The sequence below is a fragment of the Rhamphochromis longiceps genome, linkage group LG11 (assembly GCF_057381845.1).
Source record: "Rhamphochromis longiceps isolate RC_006_pf linkage group LG11, R_longiceps_female_GT1.1, whole genome shotgun sequence".
NCBI classification, from domain to species: domain Eukaryota; kingdom Metazoa; phylum Chordata; class Actinopteri; order Cichliformes; family Cichlidae; genus Rhamphochromis; species Rhamphochromis longiceps.
This window is the reverse complement of record NC_140567.1, coordinates 16,132,086-16,153,476: the sequence shown is the minus strand read 5'-3', so window position 1 is coordinate 16,153,476 and position 21,391 is coordinate 16,132,086. Positions and strand designations below refer to the sequence as shown.

Sequence of the window (21,391 nt, the reverse complement as noted above, 5' to 3'; positions counted from 1 at the left end):
GCTCGTTATAGGAATTTGAAAACAAACTTTTCTTTTTAACTGATAAAGCTGCGGTGGGATTTGGTGAGTGTAGTCATGTATGAAGCTTCTCCTTTATAAACTGAAAGGTAGCTGTGGTGTGTGTAGACTCACAGAGAGCTTTGATGTAAAGCTGTAAATATTAATTATAATTTTTACGTTTGCTCTTGCTATTTTAGTTATAATAAAGCTGGCACCCTCCGAGTGGTCCGTTGAACACAAACGGGTTGTCTAAGCGGAGCAGCCCAGCGTTGTGTTATTTTAACAGACAAAGTCAAAGAGGAAGCGAATACATTTGCCACCTCGGGGGCACACATGGTACCTCTGTCGATCCTGTAAAGCAGTATTTAATCAGTGCCTGCATAAGGATGCAGCCTTCAGTAGGGGGAAAGCCGTCAGCCATACAGAGAAAAGGCTTCAATTACTCAGCTACCGCATTTGACAAAGGCCAGACCCTGTAATTCACGGCGCATAGGTGTGTATATGTTTGAGGAACAAACGCTGATTCATTTACTGTACAAATACTGGGATATAATAACAGTGAACATCTAATCGCAGATAAGTTGGCTAAGTTTTTAATGGATGAACATATAGATTGATGGACTCAAAGTTACCAAAGAGATCAGTATTTTTTTTCTTTTTAATTAGCACGTGTGAGCTGTTTCCCATTAACACTGTGCACATTAAAAATCCCTCTGCTTTTTCTAATTAAGTAAAGTGGAAACAGATTAGATGGCTTCTTTGAACAAAGGTCAGTGATTGCACTTTGTCTCGCCCCACTGTTTGTTTGTTTGGCCGGCACCAAGAGAGAGTCTGCCACTTCTTCGCAGAATGTCACTTCACAATCACTGTTTGTTTTAGGGAACAGCCTTTTCTTACCCTTTCTGTTCATCTCCTCGCAGTGTTTTTTTGTGTCTTCTTCAAAATGTGATCAATAGATAAAGACGTGCCTCTCGCTCCTTTTTTTTTTTTCCCTTGGTTCCATAGAGGCGAACGTATATTCTGCTCTACAGGTGGGAAAGAACGGCTGATGCGATATAGATTTTTTTGCTGATATGATTATGAAGCACGTGGAATGTCAGATTAAAGCCAAACTGATGAAAGATAGGCATCAATCGGGGACATCTCCGGAGAGGCTGCGAGGCATGACGTGCTTGTCAAGAAGGAGGAATATAGTGACTCATCCCTCCCTAATCTCCCCTTTCCTGGACAATTGATCTGCCTTTCATATCCATTAGCGTGGCTTTCATAGGCGCTGTAATGAATGGCCAGACAACAGACATACTTCAAGATCAAACTCGTCTCTTAGACGGAGAGGAAAAAAATAGCTGAAAAAACCCACAGATAGCAGCTGTGATTCACACAGGTATCTCAAACTTCTCCAAGTAGGACCTTCATCTTAGTGTTACTAAGAATAATGGTGTAACTTACAACCGTGGTGTTATTCAGTTGTTAGTACTTAGAGCTGTGTTTCCCATTCATAATGTACTTTTTCTGGTAAAAGATGGAAAGAAGAAACAAAGTATTAGTGTTGTACTGGTATAAAGTTATTCCATCTGTTATTTTAGGGATTTTTCTAATAAACTAGTGGTTAATGTCACATCAATAACTAGTACTTTTTAGGCTGGCAGCTGACAGCGGATGTCACTTTAATTTGCAAATGTTTAAAATGCACTGCAGTCAATGTCTGAATTCACTGCGATTATGATGACGCAATAAAAATGATTTAGGCTTTAAGCAATCTCTTGTAAACTATGAGCAGCTACTCACAACCACCCAGTGAGCACAGCCCCAATCAGACCACTGAAAAAGTGATTAGGTGGACATTTTCTCTCGCAATAAGCGGTCAGCACGCATTCCAGACGTTTTGATTCATCTCGGTGTGATTTTTTTAGGTGGTGCTATGATTACCACCATCACATTCTTTCAGTCTGAATGTCCTCAACAACACTTCTGCGAAAAGTAAAAAAAATAAATAAATAAAAGGAAAAAAAAAATCCGAGTTACGCATGAGAGGAAGCTGACAATGGGAGTCAGACAGGAAGGAGAGAATGACAGAATTTAATAAAGTTCAACAAGGCAGAAAGGATTGCAGAAGCTTTCTTTTTTTCCCCCACCTCCTTCTTTACAACTTCTGGCTACTTAAACACTTTTACACCCTGTCCTTTTATCTGTGTCTGCATTCGCTGACAGAGGAATAGCCGGACACAGAGGGAGACGCTCATTCCATTTTTATTTGAATGTTGACCGAGGATGGCCACCATCTGTGCAAACTGTCTGACTCTATGACTCTCCTGCATTTCCAGCCATAAATATCAGACGGGGCTTCGCTCCTCAGATAATCCGCACATGGCAATTTGTCCTCCCCGCTCTGATTTGCCACTATTTAGGCTTCGATCACTATTCTCTTAAGTTGACACAAACAGAAGCACTATATCATTTTCAGCAAACAGCAATTTCTGTCTAACATCATCTCACACCCTTTTGTCAAATTTACTGTGGCATCTGGTGCCTTTGTTTTTCTTATTCCTCATCATAAAGAAACCTCTTCAGTCTTCCCAGAAACCCAGCCTACACTTATGTCTTGCTGGGTGCGTTTTTTTTTTCTTTTCCCCCCAGTCACCGAGAAGCCTTCCACTAAGCTCAAACACACAAGGGGGAGTGGTGAAAATGGGGTAGATGACATTGTTTTCAGTGATATGGATGCACGGCTTAAAGACAAAAGTGTTGGTTGAATGTTGTCATGTCAATAAGCCATCAGTCGCGCCGCTAACAATAAGTTAATGATTCCCCAGCAGTAATACATTTATGAATAGAGAAGTGTCTTCTTCAGCCCAGCGGGTGTGCCCATTAAAACAGAGCATGAACAAAATAATTGTGATTTGCAGATAAAATCCACTTTAGAATGGGATTCCGACTGAGGAATTGTTGAAAGAGCTGTAATTTTCCACTAAAACGTGACACACACTCACAGGAGCCCTGCTAATCAACTGTGTGTGTTTGTGTGTGTACATGTATGTGTGTGCCTGTTTTGAAGTTTGCATCTTTGCACTATATTCAAATTAAATGACAAATGCATTTAGTGGGAAAAGGTTTCCTTATTTTTTCCCAATCTAAATGTTTTTTTGCACGTCCTTCGCTGTAACTCGTTTGATTTAGCTCATAGGTAGTAAAATATGTTTCCCTGCTGTAAGTACTGGTGGAAAAAAAGAAAAAGAATCTATTCTCAAAGTGTGAAATCCATGTAAATGGAAACACATTAGACTAAGAGTACTCTTAAATAACAAAGGAATAGAAAGTTATAAAGTAATGATACTTTTTGAATAACGAATTAAAATAATCTTGATCTATACAATTTCCTTTCACTTCAAAAGCAATTTGGAGATGGACTTTTTGAATTAATTGTGGTTTGCAAAATGAATCTAAGATCACAATTTAAGCACTGGGAAAAATGCAATTTATAAACCTGCTGTATGGAAATATGTTGAGGTTTTATCCCTTTTGCTCTCTGAAAACAAACATCTCTCTTTCTCTTTTTAGGGTTTAAAATTGCCGTTCTTTAACTGAATTGATTGCGAGTCATGTAAAATGTGTGGCAATTATTTTTACATTAATGAAAATTAGAAAAGAAGAAAAACAAAAGATTCATGCACATTTATTTTGCGTTTAAGAAATCTGAAAATGTTTCAAAAAGTGTTCCAATTCTTTTGGCTCTGGTGGAAAAAGTGAAATGTAAAATTTGACATTTAATAAAATAAAACAATAGATAGTAAATATTCCCGGGCGTGCTCAAGATTACGATTCACTCACAAGATTAAAGCTTGCAGCTGATGAAAATATCATAGGTGTGTGTGTGTTTATGGAGACTGTATGTTTCTGTTAAATATTCTGTTTCTGCCCCGTGCCCTCTTCTTCAGCAGCGCTTTAACGCCACCTGACTGGAGAATTACTTCCTCTATTTCCCATTTATTTCACGTTTTAATACTCGGATAAAAGTGGTAAAAACATGAGAAATAAACACCAGTTTGTTTGTTAATTAACAACAAATTCACAACTAAGGAACAGTTTTTGTCATAAAACTTAAAAAAATGCTAATAAATACTGTGTAGTGTATCTATAATCATTATTTTGAAGGTGAATACAACGTTGCAACTGATTTTTAAAGCACACAATAAGCAGGTTGGGTTGTGTGACAGTTGTGTGACTAACAGGAGTGTGAACTTGGAGCACGCAGGTTGTCTTGTGTTTAACAGTCACTGCTTAGTTTTGTCTTCATTTTTTTCAAAATATTTGGTTATGATTGGCCAGCAAACCTGCTTATTTAGATTTAAGCAAATGAGGTTTGGATTTAGATGCAGTGAGTTCGGAGTGAGATTGCTCTTATGATCGCAGCGCTTCAATGGGAGTCACATGGCTACAGCCAAAGGGCTTGTGGGGTACCTCTGAGACCCCAGCAGCTTTTACTAAACAGCGGTGCTTAAAGCCCTCAGTTTTAGGATGAATAATAATACTTAGCAAGTATATATGTGTGTGTGTGTGTGTGTGTGTGTGTGTGTGTGTGTGTGTGTGTGTGTGTGTGTGTGTGTGTGTGTGTGTGTAATTGAAATGTGCTGCAGCATTTTCCAAAATTTTGGCTAAACCCTGACCTGTGTCACTCTGATGTAAGCGACTGACTGTTTTTGACTGATTTAATATTTGCTTAGTGTAGTGTTAAATATTTTGGTGGCAGCCCCCTTTTTTCCGCCCTGCTTTTCTCTTTGATTTTTTGAGTTTGTGTAATGACACACTCAAAAAAGTGAGAAAGGTTGACTGAGAAATGTGACTGCTGTTGGTGTTGTTGGCTTTGTAGCAGACTCAAAGAATTGCCCTCAGCTTTAGCTCAGACAAGTTCACTGTGCAAAGTCACAAACTGAGCGATCGGAAGGTAAGTCCACAGGCCGGCTTGTTAGCTAATAATTAATGTACAGTAGCATTAATTATAGCATGCTGTTAACAAATACCTGTGATTATCAATAAACTAATAAACTGAACTTCACATCTTGAAGTGTCACTGAAAATGATGTGTTTACGTGAACTTTTTTGCTCATAAACATGCTTAGTTGAGTCTTGAAAATGAGAAGCTAGCTGTCCTTTGGTGCCCTGGTCAAGTAATAAAACGTCTAGACACCAACTAACATGAATTTCCCTTAAGAATTAGTGTCATCGGTGTGAGAGACCTGCCCTGCACTCTGGGGTGCAGTTTGAAATACTGTCTTTAAATCAATGCTCACCTCTCCACTCTCCCTTTAATTGAACTTTGTTGCCTCTTGTTAAGGTCTTTAGTCTAAGAAAACAGTCCTTAACTGTAATGAAAGCAAATCAAACTTTCTTCAAACAAGTGTTTGGCTACATGTTGCTATGTTACTACAAGAAAAACAAAGAAAGAAATACGGCTCGTCTATAGCTTCTCCACCAAAATTCACTAAGCAAGGAAACTTAGAAGATTAAACAGTTAAGTAGGTAAAGCGGAAACTAAACAGCGTTTACATCCACTGGTGACTAGGGGACATTAAAGAAGGGAAAAAAAAGGCAGTAGCTACAAAGAGCAAAGGCGTGTGCGAGGTGGTTTAGATAATGGCACTTTTCCTTTTTATTTTATACTGTCAACAATTGGCACTTTGGAGGGAAGTCCACGCAAACCGTCTCCATGTATCATGCTGCTCATGTTTCCAGAGCAGTGTTATTGACACAGTAAATTAGAGGAGGCACACATCAGGTAGCTGACAGATCCGAGGCATCAACAGCAAACTTATAATCGCAGCTCTATCACAGTGGGTGAGTTTCTCTCCCTTTCTCCTCTTCTTTAATGTTCACACTTCGCATTTGCCCGTGCCTCTATAAGTCCATTCAGCATTTTATTTTATGGACATCTAAAAAAGAATGCTCTGCTTTATTGCGAGCATATAAAAGCTCCTCTTACCTGAAAGCATGTTTTTTCTCCTATTTATTATTTTGTGCAGTTTGTACACAAGACAACAATGTAACTCTTCTTAATCTTTTTAAAATTAAATGTGTTTATTTATGCTTTTTATAGCGTGAAAATCAATTATAAGGTATTTTACACAATTGTTGTTCCTTTATAGTTACCAGAAAAATGACTGATCATGTTCGGGAATTTCCTTCAGCTGTTTTTTTAACACAAGCTTGTATGTATTTATTATTGAGTCCTGTGGTTGGAAAACAAACAAACAAAAAAAACAAAAACTGTCCTTCTTTATGACTAGTTGACTTTCCCAGGTCTTACAATAGCATTTTCCTACAGTGAAAAGCCTCTTTAGTCTTTCCACTTCTATAAATTCCCCTGAAAACCTCAGCTTGGGAACGCCACGTGAAGACATCTGTTTCGGTCGTGTCTGTTTCCGTACGTGATTATTAAGTGAAATTACTGCTGTTTAATCCAATATCCCTGTACTTCTCTTATGATTTACGTGTCGTGACTGTAGCATGACACGAGGGCCTTTCATCTCACATATTCTATATAACATTTTCAAAAGCATCTGAGGGAAGAGAGACAAGTAAAGTGGAATCACTGTAAGCATGTTTGCTGTTTATTGTGTTAGCATGTTATGTAACAACATTTAGCAGAAGCAGAATATTCTGTGAGGTTTTTTTTTCCAGTTTCAAAAATCTAGTATGTAAAGTGTTTGGCGATGAGGAGATACCAGTGAGAGACTTGGGGGAAAAAACACAACTTTTACTCTCTAAACGGCGTGGCATACTGCCCTGGTTACCATGGCTATGAGAAGGGTTTGAGAGCACATTAATCATGAGGATGTAGGTTTGGTTCTCTTATTCATAATAGAAGCACAGAAACTCCAGCCGTTCTTTCTGAAGCTAATTTATGATGTTTAGGACATTGGTTTGTAGATCATGTGGGATAACTCTGAGAAGTAGGAGAAGAAGGAGAGATTCCAGCAATTAGTCTATAGCAACAGACTTTTTTGTAAGGAAAAAGTGTTAAGATAAAGACACTTCTAAATGTTTTCCTATCAAGTTAACTTCTGACCAATTTTTTTTCATATTTAAAAGTTGTGTTGAGTTATTAGCGGATGTCAATGTGTTCCTGTGCTGGAGGTTTTATAGCTTAATGAAGATTAAACGTCTTGAAAAAGTTTGGCATGAGAAGACGTGTTCATTTGCCACAAAGGCACATTTGGCACTCAACCAGCCAGTTCTTAATTGCTCAATCTGGAAATAGTAGATGATGCCTCATGTCATTGCACCTATACATGTCTTGATTAAATGGAGCTCTTTGTGCCCACGCATTTTACCTAGGACGGAGAGGGAGCTGATAAAAATTAGATAATGCATAAAGAAGTATCGCTCACGCTGTTGTGCCACTTTTCTGAGCTGCTATTTTTTCCCGCTTTGTCTTTGGTCAGAGACAGCAGATTGATGACGGCGTGACAGAGTGACATTGCATTCTGGGAACTCAGGACTATGGCCATAAATCCATGGCGATTCAGCTTTACAATGGCCCACTGTCTAGCCATCAGAGGGGTAGGAGGTTGTTACTGCAACACCCTAGTGAGCTGCTAGGGGACGACTATTGTGCTTCCTCGAGGAGGAAAAAAGGGGTAAAATGAAGACACCAGGGGGAAATAGGCAGGATGGTAATGAATTATGAAAAACTAATAGAATTGAAAAAAGAGGAAGGGGAGACAGAAAAACCTCTATGGTGAGTGGAAATTTCCCACACTCTTTAGACACTGTGATTCTTTTCAAGTAGATCTTTCAAATCTGAACCTCTGCTGTATTAGAAAGCAAATAAAACACATGGACAAATAAACACTCCGAGTTCTTTATTGACCTTGGACAACCAGCTGTGTTGTGAGTGCAGCTCAACTTGGCTCTCTACACCCTCCCTCAATTGTGTGTGTGCGAGCAGAACACAACTCTTGAGTATGAGTGCGTGTTTTGTTCAAACTGCATAAATGTGGTACCGTGTTCATTGAACAGCTGCCATTTTACAGTTTGTTTGGTTTTTAAAAAGTTGGAATCCTACTAATTATACCTATTAAAAAATATTTCATGCATGCTATAGTTGCAGTAACACATTCTATTAATTGGCCTTGTAATATTGAGGACTTCACACAATTATATTTACACACAGTGGAGAGGATATGATTTAAATACTAAAGTTTACCTGTGGCAATCCTACGTAACAGTATTTTAAGGCTACAACCCATAAACAGCGTCCCAGCAAGAGTGACAAAAGACTGAAGCAGATCCAATAAAAGCTGGAAGGGAGTGTGTTGCATTATCCAAAGTAGGTGGGACACATCTGTGACTACAGCCAGAAAACATCTGAACTGCGTCTGTATCTGTCTGCTGCTGTGATCCGGGTTAACCCCCTCCCTCAAATAACACAACTGAAACTAACGCACTGTAAAGCAGTGAATTCCAAGCAAGCTGATAGCTAACCAACATCTTTTTTTCTCTTCCTGAATAAATGGGCACAATCACTGAGTGGAAAATATTTCACTCCTCTATTTGATCACCACAAAGACTCTTGGTGATTTTGGCTCAGTAATGGGAGCCATACCTCAGCTACTAGCATTCCTGGAGCGCTTTCCTTCTTCTTCAGCGGCTTTACTGTATGTCCTTCCTCCTTCTGCGTGATCGGGCCTGCACCACTTGTCATCTCCCTGGTGGCAGCTTAGATTCTCCAATTTTTAGGTTAATTAATCAAAAATGATTTCTTTTCTCATTAGCCATGCAGTTGGTTTGCAATCTGCAAAATCGATGTTTTACAGATGTTTCCCTGGGTTTTGTTTTTCGAGACGGTGCTGATTTTTATTGGGTATAGATTTAAGAGGGTGCTGAGGGATTGTGAGTTAACTGAGCTGCACACAATCACACACACACACGCAGCCACAGACTCACTAAATGCATATTATAAACAGTCACAAGCCCAAACAAACACCTGCATGAATACAGGACAAAAAAACAATCGCATTCAAACTCAGCTCGGCTCGCGCTTACTTCCTTTTAGTTGCCCCAAATCTTAAGAAAATACAGTGTTGAATGTAATCTGCTCATCTAACTGATAGAAAAACAGCAGCTCTCTCTTTCTCCATTTTGGTTCGCCTGTATTGAGTCGATTGTTGCCAAACCCAGGGGGTTGAGCCACACACACTCTCTCGCTGGGAAGCACTCTTTAATCACGTAACAGCTTCTGGTTCTAGTTCCTGTTGGTTGTAAACAAATGTAATGTTGCATTTCCTGCAGTCTAGACATAACAACAAACCTGGCAAAACCAGAGAGAGGACTGATGGCGGTTGCTAAGGAGTGGCTGGCACAAGTCGCCAATCCAGGGTCTGTGGTCTGATGGAAGGAACACAGGGGTGAAGACAGCTGAGGTGTTGGGCATCGTCTTTGGTGTTATTTTGAGCTGTGCATCTCTGAGGAATGTCACAAGTCTTGGGTGAAAGCTTGTTCAGCGTGCTATTTTAAAGACGTGTACAGTACTGTACTTTGTAAACATTTACCCTTTTTTTTTTTACCATGTTTCCACTTATATATTTCTGCGTATAGTAGTTATAGAAACTTTCTGAGTCTTCTGTGTGCCCATTGTGCCATCTGCTATGCAGTTGTTCTGCCGTGCCTGTGTGTGTGTGTTTGTGCCTACATTTGTACTTGTGTACACCAGTCCCCACCCACCGTTCCACTCAACTACACAGGAAAAAGAAGATGAAGCAGAGGAGCAAAGGAGCCCAAAGAGAAATTATTATTGATTTAATCACATAATCAGCCGCAAACACTTCAGGCCAAGATAGCAAATCCATAATAGCCTCCCCACATAACCACCTTTACAAATTTACCATCAAAGCCCTCCACGCACACACCGCAAACACAGGAACCAGGGGTCACCTTCAGTCGCTGGCAAAATATTGACTTTCCTAATGCTTCTATATGTTTTTGAGTTAAGCGTTATCAATCACCGATAAGGGCTTGATGTCTCTGAAACATAACTCCTGGTTGAGGGATTACAGCATCGCTTCTCTCATCATAATCTAAGCATATCTTTTCAGACAAAAGGCGAGGACGGTAAAATCAATTTCGTCAGAAGCAGACATTTCCCACTGTGCCTGGTCTGGCCTGTCTTTAGATAAAGTACACCAACTCTGCGGTAACCTTTGAGACATCATGAGTTGTTTTTGTAAAAGCTTTGCTGTTAGCGCCTCAAGGAAAAAGAGTTTTAATTAACACTGGGGGAAAAAAACACGTATTTTCTTTTATTTCTAATCTGATTTCCCGGTTTTACTGAAATTATCTTAAAACTCTAATGATGCATATCCTTTAAAGTACTGTAATAAATTATAAATTAGTTTTGTTGAATGAATGAATTTCACTCCTAAAGTCAAAAACAAAAGCACAAATACAAAAGCTGTTGTGTCTTTTTTGTTTCTATTAATTGTGCATAAGGCAAAAAAAAGTTCTTCTAAAAAAAGTTTTGTTTGAGTGAATAAAGACCCAACAAATGATAATTTGACGTCAATAGGCTGAGCTCTGTCTTCATGAAATAAACATAAAAACACTTCCAAATTCTCTCCCTGTTTTCAGTTTGTTGCCAAAAAGTAATTTAAAGCACCCAATGAGAGTGGGTTTTGTTACCTTGAGAGCAGCTGCAAGGCTGCTGTGAGGAGCTCGGGAAATCTCTCGCAGTCTTTCGACAGTCTGTGCTTATGGCGATATTTGTTTTCCAGAGTATGTTTTTCAGAGCATGTACAATAGATGGACAGCCTTGCATTGATATGGTCCAGGTCCAGGGCTGTTTATGAAACTACCTCTGAAGGTTTTGGTGCTTAATATTTCAATGAAATCTCACTGTCATTTGAAATCATGCTGCCTGCTTTAGGACACAATCGAGGTACAGGAGTCAAAAAGTAGATGTAAGATACAGTAGACAAGTATTTGCTCGGATTATCGACAGTTCTACATTTATAATAACTGCGGTCTGCCTTTTTATTATTAGTATTAGTATTATTATAGTAACCAAATAGCTGGATTTGAACTAAAAGCAGGAAGAAAAAGTTTAACTCCAACTGCTAATACTTTACTTCTGTATGACTTAGAAAGCTATTACAGTCTATACAATAGTTTAGACTGTTTGAAATCTATTGTTAATTTCACCCATAGCAGCTGCTCACTGTTCAGCAATCTAACTGTTTAATAATAAGACCCAAACGCTAAATTTTCCACAATTACACATATGAAGGGAGGGGAGAAAAATAATCTAAATCGCAATCTTAACGTGTATTATGTATATATGTGTTACTTCAGATGGAAATGAACATTTAAAACCCTGAAATATCTGCCCCACTCTGTTGTTCGGTACACTAAGGCACACAATTTGTCTGATTTTGTGTGGAAAGCTAACAATGAATCTGATTCAGATTTCAACACTCCATCAACATCCATCTCTCCAGTGATCTATCCATTCAGTCGCCTATCCCTGTCCATCTAGCCCAGGGCTATGGAAGCCTAATTGTTTACCAAAGGGTTGCGGCTCATTTGCTCCTGGAGATTGGGCCTAATTAACACTAACTTATCTGAACACCGAGGAGCGCTGTCCACTCCACTTTAATCTAATCTGTACTCTTTCAAAAAATAATGAGATCATTTACACCTCATTAACGAGCAATGTAATGTCTGGGCATTAATCATAATGATTGCTTATCATTTCACTTTGCAATATTATCTCCTCTAATGAAACTGTTCACACAACTGCCAAGAGGGCCTTAATTGGTCGTGTGAAATCACAGAGCACCCAGCAGCTTGCCGCACCGTGTGTGAAGTTCTAATTTGCATGGGTGGGTGGGGTGTGGGGATTTGAGGGGTGGGCACGAGGGGATGGCATCACTTAAGAACACACAGAGAAATGCACACACAGGCACGGACGTGATGGAGTAAATGGAAACGTGGTGGGATCGTTTAATAAAGTGTTATTATTGCGTGGTGCTGTATGCAGACAACAATGCAAGGAGATTTGCAAACAGTCCGATGAGGTCAAATAAAAACCTTAAACTTGATATTGTTTAGACTTTTTCCTATTTTTTAATGTTAGGTCTCAAAACTAAATATATGCTTCTGATGTTTGCTGTTCCTCTCTCTGGCATAAGATCCATGCCAGTGGTGGGTGTGATTATCCAGGCGACATGGCATCGTGACTGATCCCAGCTTTGTGCCACCACCATGAAGCCCAAACAAGAAAAACACCCATCCAATATCCCCGTTTTTGCATTGTAGCCTCTTACTGTATATCCACCCAGCTGGCCATCCCCGGCAGCCCGGCCTCCTGGAGGATATTTTAATACCAGTTAGAATATATCATCCCCTCCAGTGTGTGTGCGGACCACCTAAAGAGGCCACGCTTGACTGGAAGGAGGAGAGCACTGAGGCTCCTTGGTGCCCCGGCTCCCTAGGCTTAGGAGGGCTTAGGTGCGGATGTCATTAACTCTTTCTCCCTGGTCAGAATGGCTAGCTGCTAATTGTGGCCCCTGGTCTGTGAGCTGAGCTTGTGTAGCTAAGGAGAAAAGGCTTGCCGTAAATTGAAATCTGAGCAGCGTGTCTGAGAATTGGGGTGACTTCCATCCCGTGCAGTTTTAAGACACAGTCATAATTCCTTCTGGGCTAATTTTATCATCCATAGAAACATTATTTTTTCTGTTCACTGCACCAAAATCTGTCACCCTTTTCATATTTTATTACACCGGATCACAATTCCAAGTAGCCAGTGACCACAGTCATTGAGTTCAAGTCTGCCAGTCTTACTAAAAAGCCTAGACTTGAGTCAGGTTGGACATTTCTTATGTTAGATTTGGTAACTAAAACTTTTTTCTTACTTTAAAAAGCAGCTTTACTTTTTTTTAAAAAACCAGTAGGCATTTTTATTTTAACTTTGTTAGAACTGGTACTTGTTGATACATGCAGCATTCATGGTTTGCACTATCATGACAGGCTGACTCTCCTCAGTAAATCCAGCCACAATTTCTGATTGTTAGGATAGAACTGTGCACGCTGTGTGTCTGCTGTTCACTGAGCTTTACAGAAACTAGCTTAAATGACAACTTTACCACGAGCAAATTAACACAACAAAACACCTTTAAGCACAATTCACTGGGCTACACACTGAACTTAGAAGATAGTATCAAAGTATCGATCCTATTGTGATAGTATTTTGATAGTATTAGCATTTGTATCGGTACTATCAATATCTGGATCAATCCACCCACCTCTACTGGGCAGGTGAGAGTACTCTTTTTCAGATGCCAAGTGATGAATCCAGATGAAGCTTCAGTAGTTTGTTTAGTCATTTGCTCGTCTTTGATAAAAACACTAATGCTAATTCTGTCTTTTTAAATATATATAAATGGTACCTTTTGTTTCATTTCACTTATATTTTTTGTAATGAAATAAGGCCTCTGGTATCTTAGTCCCACCCAACATGTAATTGGTAATCATGCAGAACTTTAAGGTTCATTGTAAGATTAATTGTAATGCTGAGGACATAATGGACCCAGTTAACATGCAGCTGGCATGCAGATTCAAAAGTGTCCAGGATGAAGTCAGGTCCAAACACTCAGGAGGCCAGCACAAGTGTAAGGTGTCAGAAAAGTGGTCCAGAGATTAGTTTCATGTACCACAGTTCTGCCTCTCAGTGTACTTCCCTCCTACTATCAATCCTCCCTATCGTTGCCCCTCGTCTCCTCCGCTGTTCATCAGTCTGAAGCTAACTGTCAGCTCTTCTCCAGCTTATTAAAGGCTCTGGTTAACATCCGCTGTATGGCGGAGTCAAACGCCTGGGCTGGTATAACCACGTGCTGATATGATTTATTCTCTCCCCGAGGAGCCTTCTAATGAACAGAGATGTATGCTCAGCAGCCCCGTACATGTAACCTCCGTGTGCTCAGAGGACGGCTGCGCTGTAATATGATAAGTACCATGTCGATAGCCTGTATGATATGCTAATCATACTAAAACACGGTGCCTCGGGCTCTCCCCGTGTTTATTTATGAAGGCTTGACCTGAGGGAGAGCAATAATCGGCTTTTCTCTGAACTCTCTAACCCTGGGAGCCAAGGGAACCGCCAATCACACACATCTGAGTCCTATAATTCCCTCACCTCTCTCTCGCGCGCTCTCTCGCTTTCTCTCACTCTCTCCTGTCCTTCTGTTTCCCCCTCAGCTCGAGCTGAAACGGTAGATTTATGCAAACGGCACAGAGTGTGCATTTTCCTGCCCACATTTGTCGAGGGCCACATGTCAAGGGCTCAAATCATTAAACTAATTATTAATTGGGACTGACGTAAACATGCTGTCAGCAGCCTCACCGACTTGACCGTGTTCTCAGCTCAAATATAACCCATTGATTTGATGTGGCAAACATTTAGTCAAGACATCGCCACTCCTCTGATGCAGAATACATTGCAAGTATTGCACAAATATACAATTTCTTTTTGTAAACAACATTTGGTGAAAGTAGAAGAAATACAGCCAAACTGATATTTTACGATGACATGTGATATAAGTGTTTGCACGGCCTTATTACATTTGCTTTAGTAAAACCCAAACATGAATATTCACATCGAATCAGTGTCAAACTTTTCAACACTTCGGTACCCCTTCGCTTCAGCTTTCCGTGCCTTTGACTTTGACTGCCTGCGTCTCGCTATGGATTGTCTTCTCATGAGTACAGCTCTCCCGTCACTGCAAACATGAGGCTGTGCAAATATTTTGAGGGAGAAGACAGGCTGGTTTGAATGGCTAGTGGATACACAGCGTGGAGTGGATATTGCTAACAGTGTGATTTCCTCATGCATTACCATTTTATTTATTTATTTATTTATTTTTTGAGGGGTGACCACAAATGACGTTGAGTGTTCAATAAGCCTATTTTTCATAAAGTCTTAGTCACAACGTATTAAAAATAAGTAGAAATGTGTCTTGGGGTAGGGTGTAAATCAGAGCTCGGGCCTTGCATCTGTGAGCTAGGAAACAAAGGTTTGTTTGTGTGCCTCAATCACTCTTGCTCATGAAAGCAGACACTTACTTGAAAAAAAAAAATCCTTCTCCTTTTCTTTTTTTCAGGGAAACACTCTAAACCAACATCCTGGGTATAAATTTGCAAAACGCAATACAGGCCTGATTGTGTGTTGAGTGGATGTGGGGTGCATACGAATAGACCCTGTACCCCTGCCTCTCTCCTCCTCCAAACAGTCCCCCCACCACCACCACCACCTTCCCCCTCACCTCTTTCTGTTCTCATGCAGCCAAGTAATGTACAACATAAAAAGCACAGCTGAAAGTTTTTTTTAAATTTCCCCTTTGTTTTCTCGTAACAGTTTTGAATTCAGAGTTCTTGTTTGTGTTTTAACCAATCGGCATAAACCAGAAGCAGCAGGTGTTTGCAAAAGTAAAATAATAATGATGATTTTCAAAGGTTCATAAGCAAAAATGTAGTTAATATATAGTTGTACGACAGATCGCGGCACTGAAAACACTACTTCAGAAATAAAAGAAATTCTCAGCTGCTGCGTGGCAATATTGGATAATTCCACTTTAAGAGTTTCCAACTTTTTGAGCTCACACTGTTCACGCCTCCAACTTCAAATGTAGCAGCCGTCATCGCGCCATGTCTTTGGCATTTATAAGACAGGAGAATAACTTTAAATGTGCACTCTACAGTATCATAGCGATGACCGAGTCTGGGAGAATCTGAATGCAAACTCTGGGAACAAGTGAAGCTTTGGCACTGTCACCAGGTCAGCTCAAAACCCCCTCCAAGCCCAGCCCCTCAGCACCAGGTGTTCCCTTGCATTCAAATGATACTCTTATTCATAGACTGTCCCAACTGGAGTATTAAAAACTAAAAATTTGCAACTGAATGCTGATATAATCCTGGAAATATATGTCTCCATTAAAAAGTAGCCCATTTGAAGGAACAAGGCGGTCTTTGTGTGGGGCTTTATGTATATTTATCAAGGCGCTAAAAGGGAACCAGAGGTGGGGGTTAAGGAGAAGGGGATAAGGAGTAGCAGGGCAGACTTTCCAACTGTTTACATGTTAATTTCAAACTTAACAGCCCTTGTCCTGGAACTATTTATACACTGAATGCAAATTAATTTCGTCTCCCTCTGTTATCGTCCTTTTTCCCCCTTTTTTTTTTTTAGCAAACACTTGACTGTTGATGGAAAAATGCTAATTAATGGGTGCTTGGAAAGTTGGACTAACTGTGCCCCTGGATTTGAACGACAGGTTGCATTTTGTTAATATGAATGCGACTCAGTTCCATTTTCGGGTTTAGCTACATCAGGTGTCAATAATGACCTTCGTCCTGAAGGATTTTTGCATAGTGTTACGCTTTTATTGGTGGCACTTTTTTTGATTCAGGATGTTGACTCACCAAAATATGCAAATGTTGAGAAAGAAAGCTGCCTGCCTGGATGTTGTGTTAAAGCAAAGTTTAATAGAAAAGTGCTACCTACAAGATATTTTTTCAAACCACTTGTTTCATTTTCAGTATTATTTTTCACTGTAATGTAACATAAAGCTGTCTTTATTATTATTTTCTTATTATTAAATTGTGAATATTATGCTCCAAAATAAAGTTTCCATTTTGCTTTACCCCACAGGTGTGTGGCATGTGGAAAAGTGTGCAGACACGATCAACATGTGATTTATCCTATAAACGCTCTTGAACAATTGCCTTGCTAATCACATTATGGATACAGTAAGCTCAACAAATTGGTAAGTACACTTGCCTACATCTTTGGGGTGCTCTCAAGCAGATGAAGCTACAGCAGATTTGAAACTGCTGAATCAGTGTAGCACCATTGTCATAGCAGTTTACTGGTTCTGCTGTTCATTTTTGGTTGATTCTTTGAAAGTAGCTGCCGAATAACCGAGAGTGTCATCTCTCTGCCGATGACGCTTAACTATAGGTAACTAAAGGTTTTCACCTACCTGTAAGCAGAATGTCATAATATATCATTTTGGCTGTTTGCTGAATACTGGAGATATAAATATTCCCACAGATCTGCGAATCTTATTTGCATTTAAGCAGAACCACAAATATTTCAGGCGTTCATCTTGAATCAAAATGGCTTAGTCCCTAGAGTAGAAACCGACAAGCAACCTCCTGGCAAGCTCAGTTCACTGACTGGTTGGCAAATGGTGTCTGGACTTTGCTAGCCTTTACTGGACTTTGCTAGCTCTTACAAGGTGAAATTGGTCACAAAGAGCGTAGCTACCCCAAAAAACCTCCAAAAATCTATGATTTATTTGGTTGCAGATTGGCATGATCATTCGCAATTTGCATGTAAGACAGTGAATTTCCTCTAAACCTTAACCATCTAATCTCCAAGCTGTACAGAAATTTGAAGAAGGGTAATGCCAAGTGGAAGTGGAGAACATTCACTTTCAAAGTAAAAGTTGTGCCTTATTGATGCAATATTTTATCGCAACGGTAAGGTGCAACATTTATTTTTAAAGCAAATATTCTCCATTTCCTCTCTGCCTAGCACTTTTCACTACCCCTTGGCAAATCGTTTATTAGTGTTTGCAGACAAGTTGGCCTCCTCCATGCAAACTGGTGGCAACCACAGCAACCTGCTAGTGACCAAAACAATCCCAAGGAGGTTTTAATGCTGCACCATTTATCTCTTTGCAACCAATTTCAATTCACACTGGCAACTGCCAGCCACCTCCAGCAACCACTCATCAACTAGTTGTAAAACTCTTTTCCTTCAAGACCAGTAACCCATCTGGTAACTACAGGTCACCTGAATGGGGCTTTAGCAATTGATTTCATAGCGACTGCCAACAACCTCCAGCAGCCACCCACACCTGGTTGGGGAAGACATATTTTCCCCCCACAAACAGTGTTTGCCACATTTGCTGACTGGACTCTAGGCCTGTGTGACTGGCCCTTAACGACTTAACGAGTCAAACCTTATTGGCATTTTAATATTTATTGAATTGAAGTTTTTCTAGATGCTAGTTACAACCCGTTATGCCTCAAAAACAAAGTTTTAAAAGCTTTTTCGATTTCATGGAAGTTATATTTCTACCATTATCTTTGCTGTTGCAATGGAGTCTTGAGTGCCAAATCTATCTCTTATAATGTCTTGAATATACTGTTGTATTGAAGAGAGCAGTGTCATTAAAATCACTTGGTTTAAAACCGAAATAAAACAAAGAACAAAGGAAGAAAGACTTAGAGACCGAGAGAAAGAGAAGTTGATATGAAATGTGGTCAGCTGAACTGCCATGGCAACTGGTCAAGAGTCCACAGAGAAGGAATGTGTCTAATGAAATGTAACAATACCATCCCCCCCGCTCCCCCTCCTCGCTGCCCTCCCTCTCTCACTTTGAGTGAATGACTGAGTATGTTTTATGGTTGGAGTGCACAGGCTCGACTGCCGCTTTGTTTAGACGGGTTTCAGATGTTTGGCTCATTGTGTTTAGGTTGTGCTGATTGTTTTTTAGGCACATTTGAGTGAATAAACAAATGTCATCACTTCAGCGCCATCCTTCAAGAGCTTTTTATGTCAGTGTCAGTAAGTGATAAAACATCTTTTCACGAGCGCATATTTTCGTCCTTCGTCCTCACTTGATATATTTTTTTTGTTTGCTTGATACGAGGGAAATGGTCTCTTAGAGTGAATAGGATATCAATTAATTATACAGTCGTCAGAGTCACAAACCAAAGTGCAATACTTTAAGGGTATAGAAATTTGGATGAAGTGAAAAAGTTGTAAGAGCAGTTTGAGTGCTTCTTGTAATTACAATATAAACAGTAAAAAAAAGGCCTATTACTGAAAGCACCCAAGTTTGAAAATAAACCAATGAAAAGAGATCAGTTACTAAAGTACTATATGTTGAAATCACTCAGTTATAACATGAATGTCTAAACCTAAACATGTTGGAAAATTCATAGCAGATGCTGACTGGTTTAGCTGGTCTCTCCTCATAAACCATGCATAAATCAACCATCACTGCCGCCTCTTTCTTTCTGTCTGATTATGATGCTAATATCACCACTCTAAACAAAGAAACAAGCCCAGTGACAGAAATGAGAGACATAACGCTTTTGTTTACAAAAGAGGGAAAGTATAGAGGTATTATGCGGACTACAAGACTGTGGGGCAGAGGGTGATGTCTACAGAGAGGTTGGATCGGCCTGCTAACGTGATCACCTGAATTATGCACAAACCATTGTGTCCAAATATCATAAACCGAAGCACGAACATCCCACCCCTCCCTCAAACATGGGTCGAAATTATTATTTATGTGGCTTCAGAGCTGCAGAGAGACAATTAGTCATATTCGTATGCTGAAATTAATTGAGAGAGATGCGGGAGATAAAGACAGAGAACAAAGACAGCTTTTTGTCACTTCTTTCTATCTGACAGGGATAATTAGATATATGAAATTGAAATTCCTCACTGGGGGGTCCTATTGACAACACTGTTTTCTGTTTCGCTCTTATCCCCTGTTTCTTTTGTGCTCCTGTTTATGCTAATTTGGACCCAGTGTTTTTCCCTGACCGCTAAAAGCTGCATCCTCCCCAGCCTTCAGATTCAATTCATGTAGAGCAGAGAGTAGCCTGTCAGCTATTCACAGCCCTTTACCTGTAACACAAGGACTCGGGGAATCAGTTTCTAATCAGCAGAATTTAAATAGCTGATATATACATGTGTATGTGTCACACTGTGTGGAGCTGCAACAGTATTAATTAAATGAATTAAATATAAAAAAAAAGATTTTATTTTATTGGATATGTGTTATTATAATATTTCAATTCATCTTTTTTAAATTCAACTTTAATTTTATGTCTCATTTTATTTTATATTATTGTTTCCTTGGTTTGGAGATGTCACCACCCGATAAATTACAAGTCGCAGGCTTTGTGACACCAGAGATATTTAACTCCAAGTTCTATAACTTCCAGTTTTCTAGGGGGCGCCCATGAGATATAAGTGAATGGAGCTTGTTTTGTTGTAATTAGGGGTGGGGGTCTCAAAACTATATTACAAAGTTTCAATAAAATTTGCAATAATATTATTTCTGGTGAAACAGGAAAAAAAAAATACTGAATAAGGTTTTATTGATGCGTGTGGGCAGCAGCATTTTTAAGGGTGAGTAAATGCAGGGCATTTCCATCCTTCTTTTCCAATGAGCTGCTGTCAGTGATGACACACAACCTAATTCAAAGTGTGATTCTATTGCAACAAGGTGCCAACAGCAGAAGCAGCAGCATTATAATGCAATTGTAGTGACACAGCAATATATCCAGTGACACCGCTTAAGTCAGATGTAAGCACAAACGTAGCCTAGGTAATCTTTTTGGGGGGGTTTTTAAATAAAAGTAGATGATAACACTTTAAATTTGTAGTTTCACGGTATAAAGTAGCTTAACCTTGTGAGGAGCCTGCACAGCATGTTTTGTCTGGGATGTTGCATCTTGGGTCAAGCCCCTGCTTGTCTCTACCTTGTCTGATAACCAGCTGCTTCTTTTACACTGATGTAAGCTACTGCCCTGTTATAACAAGGCTTCTCATATTTTTTGTAGTTATCTTTTGATAATGGATGCCATTGAGGGAGGCTGTCCTTTCGTGTATACGTAAATGGATATTCAGTATAAAAGTGCTAGCACAATGTTAGCATTTATGAGACTAAATAGATTAAATCAGTTTTACTGTAAGATAACAGATAACACAATGATTTAAAAATGACACTAACACACTTACATTCACTCCTTTTGTAAAAAAATAGTGTAATATAAAATATTTTTGTTTAGAGGGAGCTAAACAAGTTACCTTTGACTGCTAGCTGTGTCAGTAGCTAGCCATTGTTAGCAGGCACCAGTGTGTGCTTTTGAACTTCAGCATTATCTTTTATTCTGTTAAACCATTTGCAAAAAAACCCCAGATAAATCTAATATAACAAATTAACTGCTGCCTTTACACAGTAAGTTAATAATTCACACTCACAAACTGTATTAGTTACACTGGCCAACCACTTAAAGATTGAGAAGTAGAGCGAACAAGCTTCTTGAATAACTTGCTTAAAATTTTATGATTTCATCTATATTATACTTTACCTGCTACGTTGCCTATTTTCTAATGCCCCACATAATGACTTGAACATAAGTACCTTTGTGCATTTTCTGAAGTTCAGTCCTTTGGTTAGCATCATGTGAACCACCCTCACAGTATCAGAGAGGAACATCTGATAAAAGAACATTGTGGTTTTAGTGGAATTATGGGTTATGTCACCTTTCACCGCAAAACTAGAAGGGGCCTCTCAATAGTTTTCCTCTCACATGA

The 21,391-nt window shown here is 39.5% G+C and overlaps 1 long non-coding RNA gene across 2 annotated transcripts in view; it reads left to right on the top strand.

Annotated features, from left to right (window-relative positions):
* The window catches only part of LOC146658754 (uncharacterized), a 64,503-nt gene that overhangs the window by 15,294 nt on the left and 27,818 nt on the right, over nucleotides 1-21,391 (top strand). For both annotated transcript variants that reach the window (XR_014913753.1, XR_014913752.1), the window contains exon 3: nucleotides 16,694-16,808. This is a non-coding gene — a long non-coding RNA (uncharacterized LOC146658754). The remainder of the gene's footprint in view (nucleotides 1-16,693; nucleotides 16,809-21,391) is intronic.